General features: G+C 44.6%; 1 protein-coding gene across 1 annotated transcript in view; it reads left to right on the top strand.

Annotated features, from left to right (window-relative positions):
* The window catches only part of LOC141080515 (fibrinogen-like protein 1-like protein), a 76,640-nt gene extending 68,215 nt beyond the window's left edge, over positions 1 to 8,425 (top strand). Inside the window, exon 4 of the transcript XR_012228956.1 lies at positions 8,312 to 8,425. The gene's annotated coding sequence lies outside the window, so the exon portion shown is untranslated. The remainder of the gene's footprint in view (positions 1 to 8,311) is intronic.
* Positions 8,426 to 12,839: the final 4,414 nt, after the last annotated feature.

Here is a 12,839-nt window from a genome sequence, read left to right as displayed (position 1 = left end):
ATAGGGTTTTTCACGGATTGCAGACAGCAGCCTTCCTGTCCTTTCCTATCTAGCTAGATTGGGCCCCATCTTTGCTCAGTCTATCTTTCTGCCTGTGTTAGTGTTTTCATCTTGCTTCACCGTCATTATATGTTGGGGGCTGCCTATTGCTTTGGGGTCTGCTCTGGGGCAGTTTAGTTTTCCCCTTTCTTTCTTTAGGCCTAGCTATTTCTCCGGCTGTGATCGAGGGTTCTAGGGCATCGTAGGAACCCCCCACGGCTACTGCTAGTTGTGTTGATAGGTTCAGGGGTCTGCAATCCGATAGCTGCCAACTTCTCTGGTTTTCTGGACTTAGCTAGCATTTCTGTTTTTGCCTCCTACGGTGACTCAATCATAACAGAATCACCCGTCATACCGCAGATCATAGGGTACTCAATAGCAGGAAAGAATTGTGTTTAAAAAAAAAAAAAAAAAAAGGTGTGCGTATATTCTTTCCTCTATATCTCTGAGGCCGTAGGGGGAATTTTTTTTTTCTCTCAATGGAGATAAAGCAATTGTCTGATCGTGTGGAGCAGCTCGCTGCGGAAGTGCGGGGAATTTCCGCCTACCTTGCTCGTTTGCATGCTGTTGAACCAAAGATCCCTACACCTTTTGGGGATCGATCTAAATTTTTGAGTTTCAAAAATAATTGTAAATTATTTTTTGCCTTGAAGCCTAACTCGTCAGGGAGCTCCGCGCAGCAGGTTAAAATTGTCATCTCTTTGCTGCGTGGCGATCCCCAGGATTGGGCGTTTTCTTTGAAACCAGATGATCCTATTCTGACTAATGTGAACGCATTCTTTCAAGCTTTGGGGTTGTTGTATGACGAACCTAATGCTATTGATCAGGCTGAAAAGACCCTGTTGGCATTGAACCAGGGTCGAGATTCTGCAGAGTTGTACTGTCAAAAGTTCCGAAAGTGGGCGGTCCTTACTACCTGGAATGATAATGCCTTGGCTGCTCTCTTTCGGAAGGGTTTGTCAGAAGCCGTAAAAGGTACTATGGTGGGATTTCCTGTTCCCTCTGGTCTTGACGATTCTATGTCATTAGTCATTCAGGTTGATCGGCGTTTACGTGAACACAGGATTGCACGAGAGGTGTTGCCACCGGTTGAACAGACGTCTGAACCTATGCAATGTGATAGAGTTTTGCCTAAGGCGCAATGTCAGGAGTTCAGAAGGCGTAATAAGCTGTGTTTTTTCTGTGGAGATGCCTCGCATATTATTTCTGTTTGTCCTAAATGAGAGAAACGCTTTGCACACACGTTTTCTGTTGGTGGTGTTCAACCTAAGTTTCTTCTGGCAATTACTCTGATCTGCTCCCTGTCCACATTTTCCTCCAAGGCTTTTGTGGATTCAGGAGCAGCGCTAAACCTAATGGACTTGGATTTTGCTAAACGTTGTGGATTTCCGATGACACCTCTGCAGACGCCTATCCCTTTGAGGGGGATTGATGCTACTCCTTTGGCTAAAAATAAACCTCAGTTTTGGACCCAGGTGGTCATGCGGGTCGCCCCAGACCATCAAGAAAATTGCAGATTTTTGGTGTTGCATGGTCTGCATGATGCCGTTGTTCTGGGGTTTCCCTGGTTGCAAATTCATAATCCAGTTTTGGATTGGAAATCTGTGTCTGTGGTGAGTTGGGGTTGTCGGTGTACCTTTAGTGAGGCTCCGTTTTTTTCCACCTCTCCTCAGTCGCATGAAGTTCCTGACTATTTGGCGGACTTTTATGATGTATTTAGTGAGAATGAGTCTGCGTCCTTGCCTCCTCATAGGAGTTATGACTGTGCAATTGAACTAAGCCTGGGGTGTAAATTTCCCAAGGGTCGGCTCTTCAATTTATCTGTACCCGAGCACGAGGCTATGCGGTCCTATATTAAGGAGGCGTTGGAGAAGGGTCATTTTAGACCATCCTCTTCACCCTTAGGTGCCGTTTTTTTTTTTTGTGGCCAAAAAGGATGGTTCTTTAAGGCCTTGTATTGATTATCGTGCCCTCAATAAAATTACTATTAAATATCAGTATCCGTTACCCCTGATTTCGGATCTATTCTCTAGAGTTAGAGGTGCTTGCTGGTTTACCAAGCTTGACCCCAGGGGGGCGTATAATCTTATCCGCATTAAGCAGGGGGATGAATAGAAGACGGCGTTTAATACTCCGGAGGGACATTTTGAGTACCTGGTGATGCCTTTTGGGCTCACTAATGCCCCTTCTGTCTTCCAGTGCTTCATGAACGATATTTTCCGAGACTTTGTTGATAAATTTTTGATTATCTATCTGGATGATATTTTGATCTTCTCCAAGGATTGGGATTCTCATGTGGAACATATTCGGACTGTGTTCCGGATCTTGAGGGAGAATTCCCGGTGTGTCAAAGGATCGAAATGCCTTTTTGGAGTACAGAGGATTTCATTTTTGGGATTTATTTTGTCTCCGTCAACTATTGAAATGGACCCGGCCAAGGTACAGGCCATTTATGATTGGGTTCAGCCCACTTCTTTAAAGGCCCTCCAGAAGTTTTTGGGTTTTGCTAATTTTTATCGGAAATTTATAGCAAAATTTTCTAGTATTGCCAAGCCATTGACTGATCTGACTAAGAAGGGTGCTGATGTGTTGAATTGGTCTCCGGAGGCTGTTGCTTCCTTTCAGGAGCTGAAGCGAAGATTTACCTCCGCCCCGGTTTTGCGGCAACCTGATGTCTCACTCCCGTTCCAGGTAGAGGTGGATGCTTCTGAGATTGGTGCAGGAGCTGTTTTGTCCCAAAAGGATCCTGTAACAGCTAAAATGAATCCCTGTGCTTTCTTTTCCCGAAAGTTCTCTCCATCTGAACGTAACTATGATGTGGGGAATCGGGAACTGTTGGCCATGAAATGGGCATTTGAGGAGTGGAGACATTTGTTGGATGGAGCTAAACATCAAGATGTGGTCCTCACTAACCACAAGAATTTGATTTATCTAGAGTCGGCTAAACGCTTGAACCCTAGACAAGCTAGGTGGGCCTTGTTTTTTACACGTTTTGATTTTGTGTTCTCTTTTCTTCCTGGAACTAGGAATGTCAAGGCAGACGCCCTCTCTAGGAGTTTCTTTGCTGATTCTCCTATGGTGACCAAGCCTTCTACCATCTTAGGTGAGGGGGTAGTTCTTTCTGCCATCTCGCCCGATTTGAGACTTGCTCTGCAAGAGTTCCAGGAGGACAAACCTGAGCGTTGTCCCAGTGGAAAGTTGTATGTTCCTGACCAGTGGAAGAAGAGAATGATGTCTGAAGTTCATTGCTCTGCATTGGCTGGTCATCCAGGTATTTTTGGTACTAGAGATCTGGTGAGTCGCTCTTTTTGGTGGCCCACCTTGTCTCATGATGTCAGGAATTTTGTGCAGTCCTGTGGGACTTGCTCCCGGTCTAAATCTTGTTCTCGTTCTAGTGGGTTGTTGATGCCTTTGCCTGTCCCCAGGAGGCCATGGACCCATATTTCAATGGATTTCATCTCTGATATGCCGGTCTCTCAAAGAATGACTGTTATTTGGGTGATTTGTGATAGATTCTCTAAGATGGTTCATCTTGTGCCACTCCCTAAGTTGCCATCTTCCTCTGAGTTGGTTCCCCTGTTTTTGCAACAGGTGGTTCGCTTACACGGGATTCCTGAGAACATTGTATCTGACAGAGGAGTTCAGTTTGTGTCTAGATTTTGGAGGACTTTCTGTTCCAAGCTGGGAATTCAGTTGTCCTTCTCCTCTGCTTTTCACCCTCAGACCAATGGGCAGACAGAGAGAACAAACCAGACCTTGGAGTCATATTTGAGATGTTTTATTTCCGCTGATCAGGATGATTGGGTTTCATTTTTGCCCTTGGCCGAATTTGCTTTAAATAATAGAGCTAGTTCTGCCACTTTGATGTCACCTTTTTTTTGTAACTTTGGGTTTCATCCTCAATTTTCTTCAGGGCAGGTGGAGCCTTTTGCCTGCCCAGGTGTTGACACTGTGGTGGAGAGAATGCACCAGATCTGGGACCAAGTGGTGGATAAGTTATCTCTCTCCCAGGAAAAGGCCCAGCGGTTTTCCAATCGACATAGGACCATTGGTCCCCAGTTTAAGATTGGTGATATGGTGTGGTTATCATCAAAAAATATTGCTATGAAGGTGGCTTCTCCTAAGTTTAAGCCTAAATGTATTGGACTTTACAAGATTTTGGAGATTATTAATCCGGTCTCTTTCCGTTTGGCTCTTCCTGTCACATTTAAAATCCATAATGTGTTCCATAAGTCCTTGTTGAAGAGGTTTGTTGAACCAGTTGTTCCTGGGGTGGCACCTCCGGACCCTGTATTGGTTGAGGGTAACATGGAATATGAGGTAGAGAAAATACTGGATTCCCGTCTGGCTAGACGGAGACTCCAGTATTTGGTTAAGTGGAAGGGTTATGGTCAGGAGGATAATTCCTGGGTCTCTGCCTCTGATATTCATGCCAAAAGATTGGTGCGTGCCTTTCATCGGGCTCACCCTGATCGCCCTGGTGGCGTGGTTGAGGGTTCGGTGACCCCTCCTCAAGGGGGAGGTACTGTTGTGAGTTCATTTTCCCCTTCGTCACTGAGGTCTGGTGAACTCCCTATTCTGGTGAAGGAAGGTAATGAGCCTGATTATCAGGCACCTGAACCTGATGAGGATGACTGGCTGAGTGGAGTCACGGACTGGATATAAGGCTGCCGACGCCCTTCTGCCCTGCGGGTGATTTCTCTGTGGACTTCTAGGACACCAGTCTGATTCCTGCTCCTCTAAGCTAAGTTTTTCTGCTTTGCCTGTTTGCATTAGTGTTTTGTTTTTGTTTTTCCTTGCTTTTCTGGATTCTGCCATTCCCTGCTGGGGTGAGCTGAATCTCCTTTTGCCTGTAGCTCTGTCTTCAGAATATTCCTAGTACTGACATAGCTTTTTTGAAGCCTAGCGTCTTCAGGGCCTTTTTTTACTGTCAGTCTGTTGGCTCTTATTTTCATAGGGTTTTTCACGGATTGTAGACAGCAGCCTTCCTGTCCTTTCCTATCTAGCTAGATTGGGCCCCGTCTTTGCTCAGTCTATCTTTCTGCCTGTGTTAGTGTTTTCATCTTGCTTCACCGTCATTATATGTTGGGGGCTGCCTTTTGCTTTGGGGTCTGCTCTGGGGCAGTTTAGTTTTCCCCTTTCTTTCTTTAGGCCTAGCTATTTCTCTGGCTGTGATCGAGGGGTCTAGGGCATCATAGGAACCCCCCACGGCTACTGCTAGTTGTGTTGATAGGTTCAGGGGTCTGCAATCCGATAGCTGCCAACTTCTCTGGTTTTATGGACTTAGCTAGCATTTCTGTTTTTGCCTCCTACGGTGACTCAATCATAACAGTACTTCCCAGCACCGCAGCTATCCATCAGACCAGTCTGACCAGCTTTAGGAGTTCCCTGTCTGTTTCGCCCCAGACACTCAGACGTCTGCCTATGTAGCTGACGGTCTTCATGATGTAGCTGTCCTGCATTCCTTCCCTTTTCTGGTGTTTCACTACTCTTAAGCCCTGGACGAGCTGGGCTTCTTGATTAACGTTACAGGGTCCGGGAACTCACTGGCTTACCCACAGTTGGCCCCTCCTATATTAACTAATTGCTATCCTTAATCCTAATGTGCCCCCCTCTAGTGGGCTAATTTAAGTACTGCACTCTCCCTATATACAATGGACTCATAGCAGCATTAAGTTACATAAACATATATACAGAGTAAAACAGTAACATTTATCAACGTTTACCGGGACATGCGTGAGGCTTAAAACAGCCTTTGTGAACTCTTACATAAGTAGTGGAAAACCACTTTAATTTTGAAACCAGACCATCTACATTTTTAGAATATTTATTGTGCAGACTCTGATTTGTAGTTTGTTTCCTTTGTACATGGTGTGATGAGCGGCCCTTACAAGTAGATACTCCCTATAAATACTCATTGGATTCACTTGAAAACCAAACCATATCCTCTGAGCGCAATGCCCACCCAATGATGTGTATGGAAGCCTGTGATATAGTGCACTCTGATGTCTGGCACAGCAATTCTCTAATAGCTGACTGCTGGGCATCACAGCTCGATCCTTTGGTCTAGGGAACACGGATAATGGGATTGTGGGGTAGTGTAACAGCCCATTTGAGCTCATACATAAACAGACACTATAATGTAATTAACAATGGTATTGTCATTTACATTTAGAAATAAATTATCAGCAGTTCCGAACTAAGCAATGGAAGCCTGAAGAGAAAGCATTTAATCATATTTCTGAATGCTTTCATTTCTATAAAGCGTTATGGGAAAGACTGCAGTCTGCACAGGATATTATTATCTCGGCTAATAGTGTATTGTGCTCAGGGTGACCGGCTGGGCAGGGAATAGGAAGAAGGAGGGAGCTGCTAAACTGGGATCATAAAGTCAGCTGAGCAGTGAGAGATAAATGCTCCATGAGAGGAGGGAGCAGGAAGAGGAGCCATCATCATTCTGACCGGTGATACATATCAGAGCCTCACTGTCTATTATATGATGATGGATCCGACGCAAAAGCATAACTTAAGAAGAACATAATAAAATGTGTCTTTTACATGTATACCGCAGACACCTGGAACTGGATCCATCAGAGATTTGCCTTAAAACTGTCTGAAATGGCATAAATTTGCTTCTTTTTCTGCACAACTTGAAGTTATATCAACACCAGGATGTCAGGTAGCTTTAATATTAAAGAGCTAAGTTTGTTCCCAAAGATATGCAGTGTCAATCCCAATTTGTGTTAAAGAGAACCTGTCATCAGATTTTTACGCCCCAAACTAATAGCATGTATATAACGCTGCTTTAATGTTGATTAAATCCTTACTTTTCTTGCAAAAATCTGTTTTGCTGTTTTTGAGAAATCCATTGTTGAAATTGTATGCTAATGAGCCACAAGTGCAATAAGGAGGGCAGTGTACTCACAGCTTTTTTGCCTCTCTCCTTCCCGCTGCTTACCGTCTGTATCTAGGTTATTTATGTTTCAGTGACCTGTCAGTAAGAGGCAAAAGGGAAGGAGCAGGCGGGGAAAATGCAGAGAAGCAGAATAGTTGCAAGTGCAGAGCCCGCCCTGTGCACTTAGCATACAGTTTTAACTATGGATTTCTCTAAAACAGCAAACCAGATTTCTACAAGAAAGGGAGGGTTTAATCAGCATTAAAACACCTTTACAAACATGACATTTACTTTGAAAATAAAATCCAAACAATTGCTTCTCCCTAAAGTTCTATATTGACAAAAGACATTCACACAGATGTATAGGCTATGCAAGTTCCATTGATTAGGATCTCTGCTGTTCACAAGAATCTGTATCGATGTTACCTATTGTTGTTTAAAGGGACTCTGTCAGCACAGAACGACTCGGTGCATCATGGCAGGACCAGTCATTTATATACACCTTCCCATCTGCTTGTTTTCCCTCAATCTCCACTCCCCAACTTTGATTGACAGCCCAGGCTTCATAGAGCATGGGTTTATGAGAAATCGCTCCTGTCAAACTAATCTAATCAGCTTTTATGAAGAGGTAAGCTATAGCCTGGACCAAGGTGAGTCATTGGACGTGGTATATCTTGATTTTTCCAAAGCGTTTGATACCGTGCCACACAAGAGGTTGGTACACAAAATGAGAATGCTGGGTCTGGGGGAAAATGTGTGTAAGGCTGTGTGCCCACGATGCGATTTTTAAGCGTTTTTGCTGCGATTTTCGGCGCGAAAACGCTGCAAAAACATTTAAAAATCTTGTACATGACGCACCCCATGCATTCCTATGGCATTCCGCACATGCTGTGCTAATGCTGCGCTTTTTTCCGCAGCGGAATCGCATCGCGGAAAAAATCGCAGCATGCTAATTCTTTTGTGCGGAATCGCAAAGAATTGCCGTGATTCCGCACCCATAGGAATGCATGAGAATCGTTTACTTCCCGCATGTGGCTATGACCACCATGCGGGAAGTTAAGCGTCTCATGTGCTGTTGGTACCCACGGTGTGGAGGAGAGGAGACTGTCCTCCAGGCCCTGGGTACCATACCCCTGTAAAAAAAAGAATAAAAAGTAAAAAATCGGGGTATATTTACCTTCCGACGTCCCGCGCTGCATTCCCGGCCTAAGCGTTCCCAGTAATGCCTTGCGGCAAGGTCCTGTGATGACGTAGTCTCGCGTGACTCTAGCGGTCTCGCGAGATCGCTATAGTAATGCGAGACCATCGTCATCACAGGTCTCGCAAGGCATTACTGGGAACGCTGTGGCCCGGGATGGCAGCGCGGGACGTCGGAAGGTAAATATACCCCGATTTTTTATTTTTTTATCATTTTTAACATTTTATCTTTTACTATTGATGCCGCATAGGCGGCCTCAATAGTAAAAAGCTGCTCACACTTATCAAACACTATGTTTGACGAGTGTGACCAACCTGTCAATCACTTTCCAAGCGATGCTTCAAATCGCTTGGAAAGCGCTTGAGAAAATCATGGCAAAATCGCGAACAGAATCGCTGTAAAATTGCGGTGAAATCGCGCAGAAAAACCCGCGCGATTTCTGGGAAGGAGTCCGGATTTTAGTCTGCGTTTTAACACGCAACGTGGGCACATAGCCTAAATGGGTAACTGGCTTAGTGATAGAAAGCAGAGGGTGGTTATAATTGGTATATTCTCTAACTGGGTCGCTGTGACCAGTAGGGTACCGCAGGGGTCGGTGTTGTGGCCTATTCTCTTCAACATATTTATTAACGATCTGGTAGAAGGTTTACACATAAAATATCGATATTTGCAGATGATACAGATGATACTGTGGCGCCCCTGAGGCTCAGTCGCCACAGTGGTACTGCACCTTCTCCTAAGGTGTAGTGCCCCACCATCCTGGTAAGTTGGGAGCTCCTTTCCACACTCCAACACCTGCACCCGCACACAGGATAGTTCAGCAAAGGACCAGATTGCAGCTCCATGCTTAGAGGGTAGCACAGTACCTTTCGTGGGTCCTTGCTTCGTAACACGAGATGTGCTGGGAGGTGGGTGGAGTTTAGATCCATATAAAAGGTTGGGAAGGTTTAGAATTAAAGGTCAGTCCCTTAGGGGGCCGTCTGACAGAAGGTCGGCGGAGTAGGAAGTCACTCAGAGAGAGGAATGAGGATCCCTGGAAGAAGGGATGAAGGAAGGAGTGCTGCAGCTGCCTCAGTGACCTGAGCCAGCTGGCACGGGAAAGTAAGAAAGGTGGAAAGACGGAGAACTGTAACCTAAGCATCCATAGGAAGGAAAGACAAGTACGGAATGAAGGAGTAAAGAGGACAGAGAGGAGGAGTGGGTTGGATAGGAACCCTGCCTATAGGTTCTCAGCGCAAGGCCGGGGCCCGGTCCCCGAGATTGTATGGACACTTATGGTTCTGCAGCAGACACCGGTGGAGTAATTGGCTGTAAATGCACTACTCCCATCCAAGACTTGGGACACAACAGCAACACAGATAGAGAGCCGGGATCCAGGAGCATCCCCGAGCAGGCTACAGCTGTCTGTCATACGAGTAGAGTTCTAGGAACATCTAGATAGGAGGTATTCCAGGGTAACTAAGTACTGGAGTGCTTCACACCACAAGGCGCATTGGAGGAGTCGTTCAGGAAAGGTACATGTTGGTGGAGTGTTGGAGAGGAGAGACCTGACTTGCCCGGGAGGTTGATTGAGTCTTTACCCCAGAGGACATGGCACGGAGGCAGGCACCAGTGTGTACCACGAACTGTGAGTAAAGCTTTGAAACTGCAAGCTCTGGTGTCCTCCATTCCTTCGTCGCTAACACCTTCAGCACCGCTACATCTGGGTACAAGCATCCACACTATCCTGCACTTCTCCAGATCCATTGCACCTACACTGCCCTGGGACTACAGCTCCACCTGTGGAGGTGGAGAGCTACACCATCTTTGCTGCATCACGCCATCAGTCCCAGCGAATCTGCAAGCAGCGTTGGCTTAACATCTTACTTGCCAAACACCACAGGTGGCGTCACAAACTATTATTCCATTAACTACAAACCACCATTGATTTGGGCGCCCAGGGCCACGGACCAGGTCACCGCCACCGCTGTGACACATCCCCCTGACACTAGCCCGGTACCGATTACCCCACGGCCCTGCGAGGGCGACCCAATACAAAACTATGTAAAGCAGTCAATACAAGAGAAGATAGTATTCTGCTACAGATGGATCTGGATAAGTTGGGAACTTGGGCCAAAAGGTGGCAGATGCAGTTTAACAATGATAAATGTAAGGTTATACACATGGGAAGAAGGAATCAATATCACCATTACACACTGACCGGTAAACCACTGGGTAAATCTGACATGGAGAAAGTCTTGGGGACCCTAGTTAATGAAAAACTTACCTGGAGCAGCGGCTGCCAAGGCAAATAGGATCATGGGGTGCATTAAAAGAGGTCTGGATGCACATGATGAGAGCATTATACTGCCTCTGTACAAATCCCTGGTTAGACCGCACAAGGAGTACTGTGTACAGTTTTGGGCACCGATGCTCTGGAAGGATATAATAGAGCTAGAACAAGTACAAAGGAGGCAACAAAATTAATAAAGGGGATGGGGGAACGACAATACCCAGAGAGATTAGCAAAATTAGGATTATTTAGTCTAGAAAAAAGATCATTGAGGGGCGATCTAATAACCATGTATAAGTATATAAGGGGACAATGCAAATATCTCTCCGAGGATCTGTTTATAGCAAGGAAGGTGACGGTCACAAGGGGGCATTCTCTGTGTCTGGAGGAAAGTTTTTCCACCAACATAGAAGAGGATTCTTTAATGTTAGGGCAGTGAGAATCTGGAATTCCCTGCGTGAGGAGATGGTGATGGCGAACTCAGTCGAAGGGTTCAAGAGAGGCCTGGATGTCTTCCTGGAGCGTAACAATATTGTATCTTACAGTTATTAGGTTCTTTAGAAGGACGTAGATCTGAGGATTTATTCTGAAGGAATATAGGCTGAACTGGATGGACAAATGTCTTTTTTCAGCCTTGCTAACTATGTTACTATGTTACAAGAGCAAGAGAAGGGTGGAGATAGATGAAAACAAGAAGGTAGGAAGGTGTATATAAATGTTTGGCCACACCATGATGCACCAAGCGCCTGTACTTGGCATGAACAGTCATTCTGTGCTGACAGAATCCCATTAAAGGGAATCTGTCACAAGGATTTTACTACCCCATCTGAGAGCAGCATGACATGGGGGCAGCTGCTGATATGCTGCAGTGCTCCTCATAATTCATGTAGGCTTTGTATAAAGCACAAATCATATTACATGTATTTTATTATATTCTTATCCATATAGACAAAACTGAGCAGCTCTGGCCATAATCCAACTCCAAACAATGAGTTTTTGAGAGCATATTTAAGAGAAGAGGATTCTAGAGAGTGAAGATGTATGTGCGCTGCCTGCAGGCTATACCCAGAGTCATCAAATAATTTTTCCCTAAGGAATTCTGACTTTTCCTGAAGTTTCCCTTCATTGCAAATAATCAAATGGTTTCTTGTTATAACAAAACATTCATAATAAAATATCATTGAAACAATCAGTGATATACTCTATAGCTATCATATACAGTATAAGGCACAATAGTTGAGACAAGCAACTAAACTGAGGAGTGCGCTGCAGTGATGACTGTCAGACATTAATAGCTCCAACTATAGGAACGTTTATGATTCTTGTAAGCACTCTTCATTATAAAATATAATGGTATTTTGATTAAAATAATTAAAACATCATTACTGACTGCAATTGTATTATCATCATAGGGTTCTCTGGAATTGCTCAGATGTAACTCTGTCTTAAGTAAAAGTTACCTCGAATAAAAAACATATCTTTGGTAAAGAAATGCCAGTAATACAGGAGAGAACTGTTAATCCAACAACATAGTAACATAACATAGTAACATAGTTAGCAAGGCCGAAAAAAGACATCTGTCCATCCAGTTTATCCTATATTCCATCAGTATAAATCCCCAGATCTACGTCCTTCTAAAGAATCTAATAACTGTAAGATACAATATTGTTACACTCCAGGAAGACATCCAGGCCTCTCTTGAACCCTTCGACTGAGTTCGCCATCATCACCTCCTCAGACAGGGTAACAGTAAAGAATCCTCTTCTATGTTGGTGGAAAAACCTTCTCTCCTCCAAATGCAGAGAATGCCCCCTTGTGACGGTCACCTTCCTTGGTATAAACAGATCCTCGGAGAGATATTTGTATTGTCCCCTTATATACTTATACATGGTTATTAGATCGCCCCTCAGTGGTCTTTTTTCTAGACTAAATAATCCTAATTTTGCTAATCTCTCTGGGTATTGTAGTTTCCCCATCCCCTTTATTAATTTTGTTGCCTCCTTTGTACTCGTTCTAGTTTCATTATATCCTTCCTGAGCACTGGTGCCCAAAACTGTACACAGTACTCCATATGCGGTCTAACCAGGGATTTGTACAGAGGCAGTATAATGCTCTCATCATGTGCATCCAGACCTCTTTTAATACACCCCATGATCCTGTTTGCCTTGGCAGTCGCTGCCTGGCACTGGCTGCTCCAGGTAAGTTTATCATTAACTAGGATCCCCAAGTCCTTCTCCATGTCAGATTTACCCAGTGGTTTCCCGTTCAGTGTGTAATCGTGATATTGATTCCTTCTTCCCATGTGTATAACTTTACATTTATCATTGTTAAACCGCATCTGCCACCTCTCGGACCAAGTTTCCAACTTATTTAGATCCATCTGTAGCAGAATACTATCTTCTCTTGTATTGACTGCTTTACATAGTTTTGTATCA

The sequence above is a fragment of the Dendrobates tinctorius genome, unplaced genomic scaffold (genome assembly GCF_039654945.1).
Source record: "Dendrobates tinctorius isolate UK_male_01 unplaced genomic scaffold, ASM3965494v1 ptg000016l, whole genome shotgun sequence".
NCBI lineage: Eukaryota > Metazoa > Chordata > Amphibia > Anura > Dendrobatidae > Dendrobates > Dendrobates tinctorius.
Note: the sequence above shows the minus strand (reverse complement) of the source record. Positions and strands in the feature narration are given on the sequence as shown.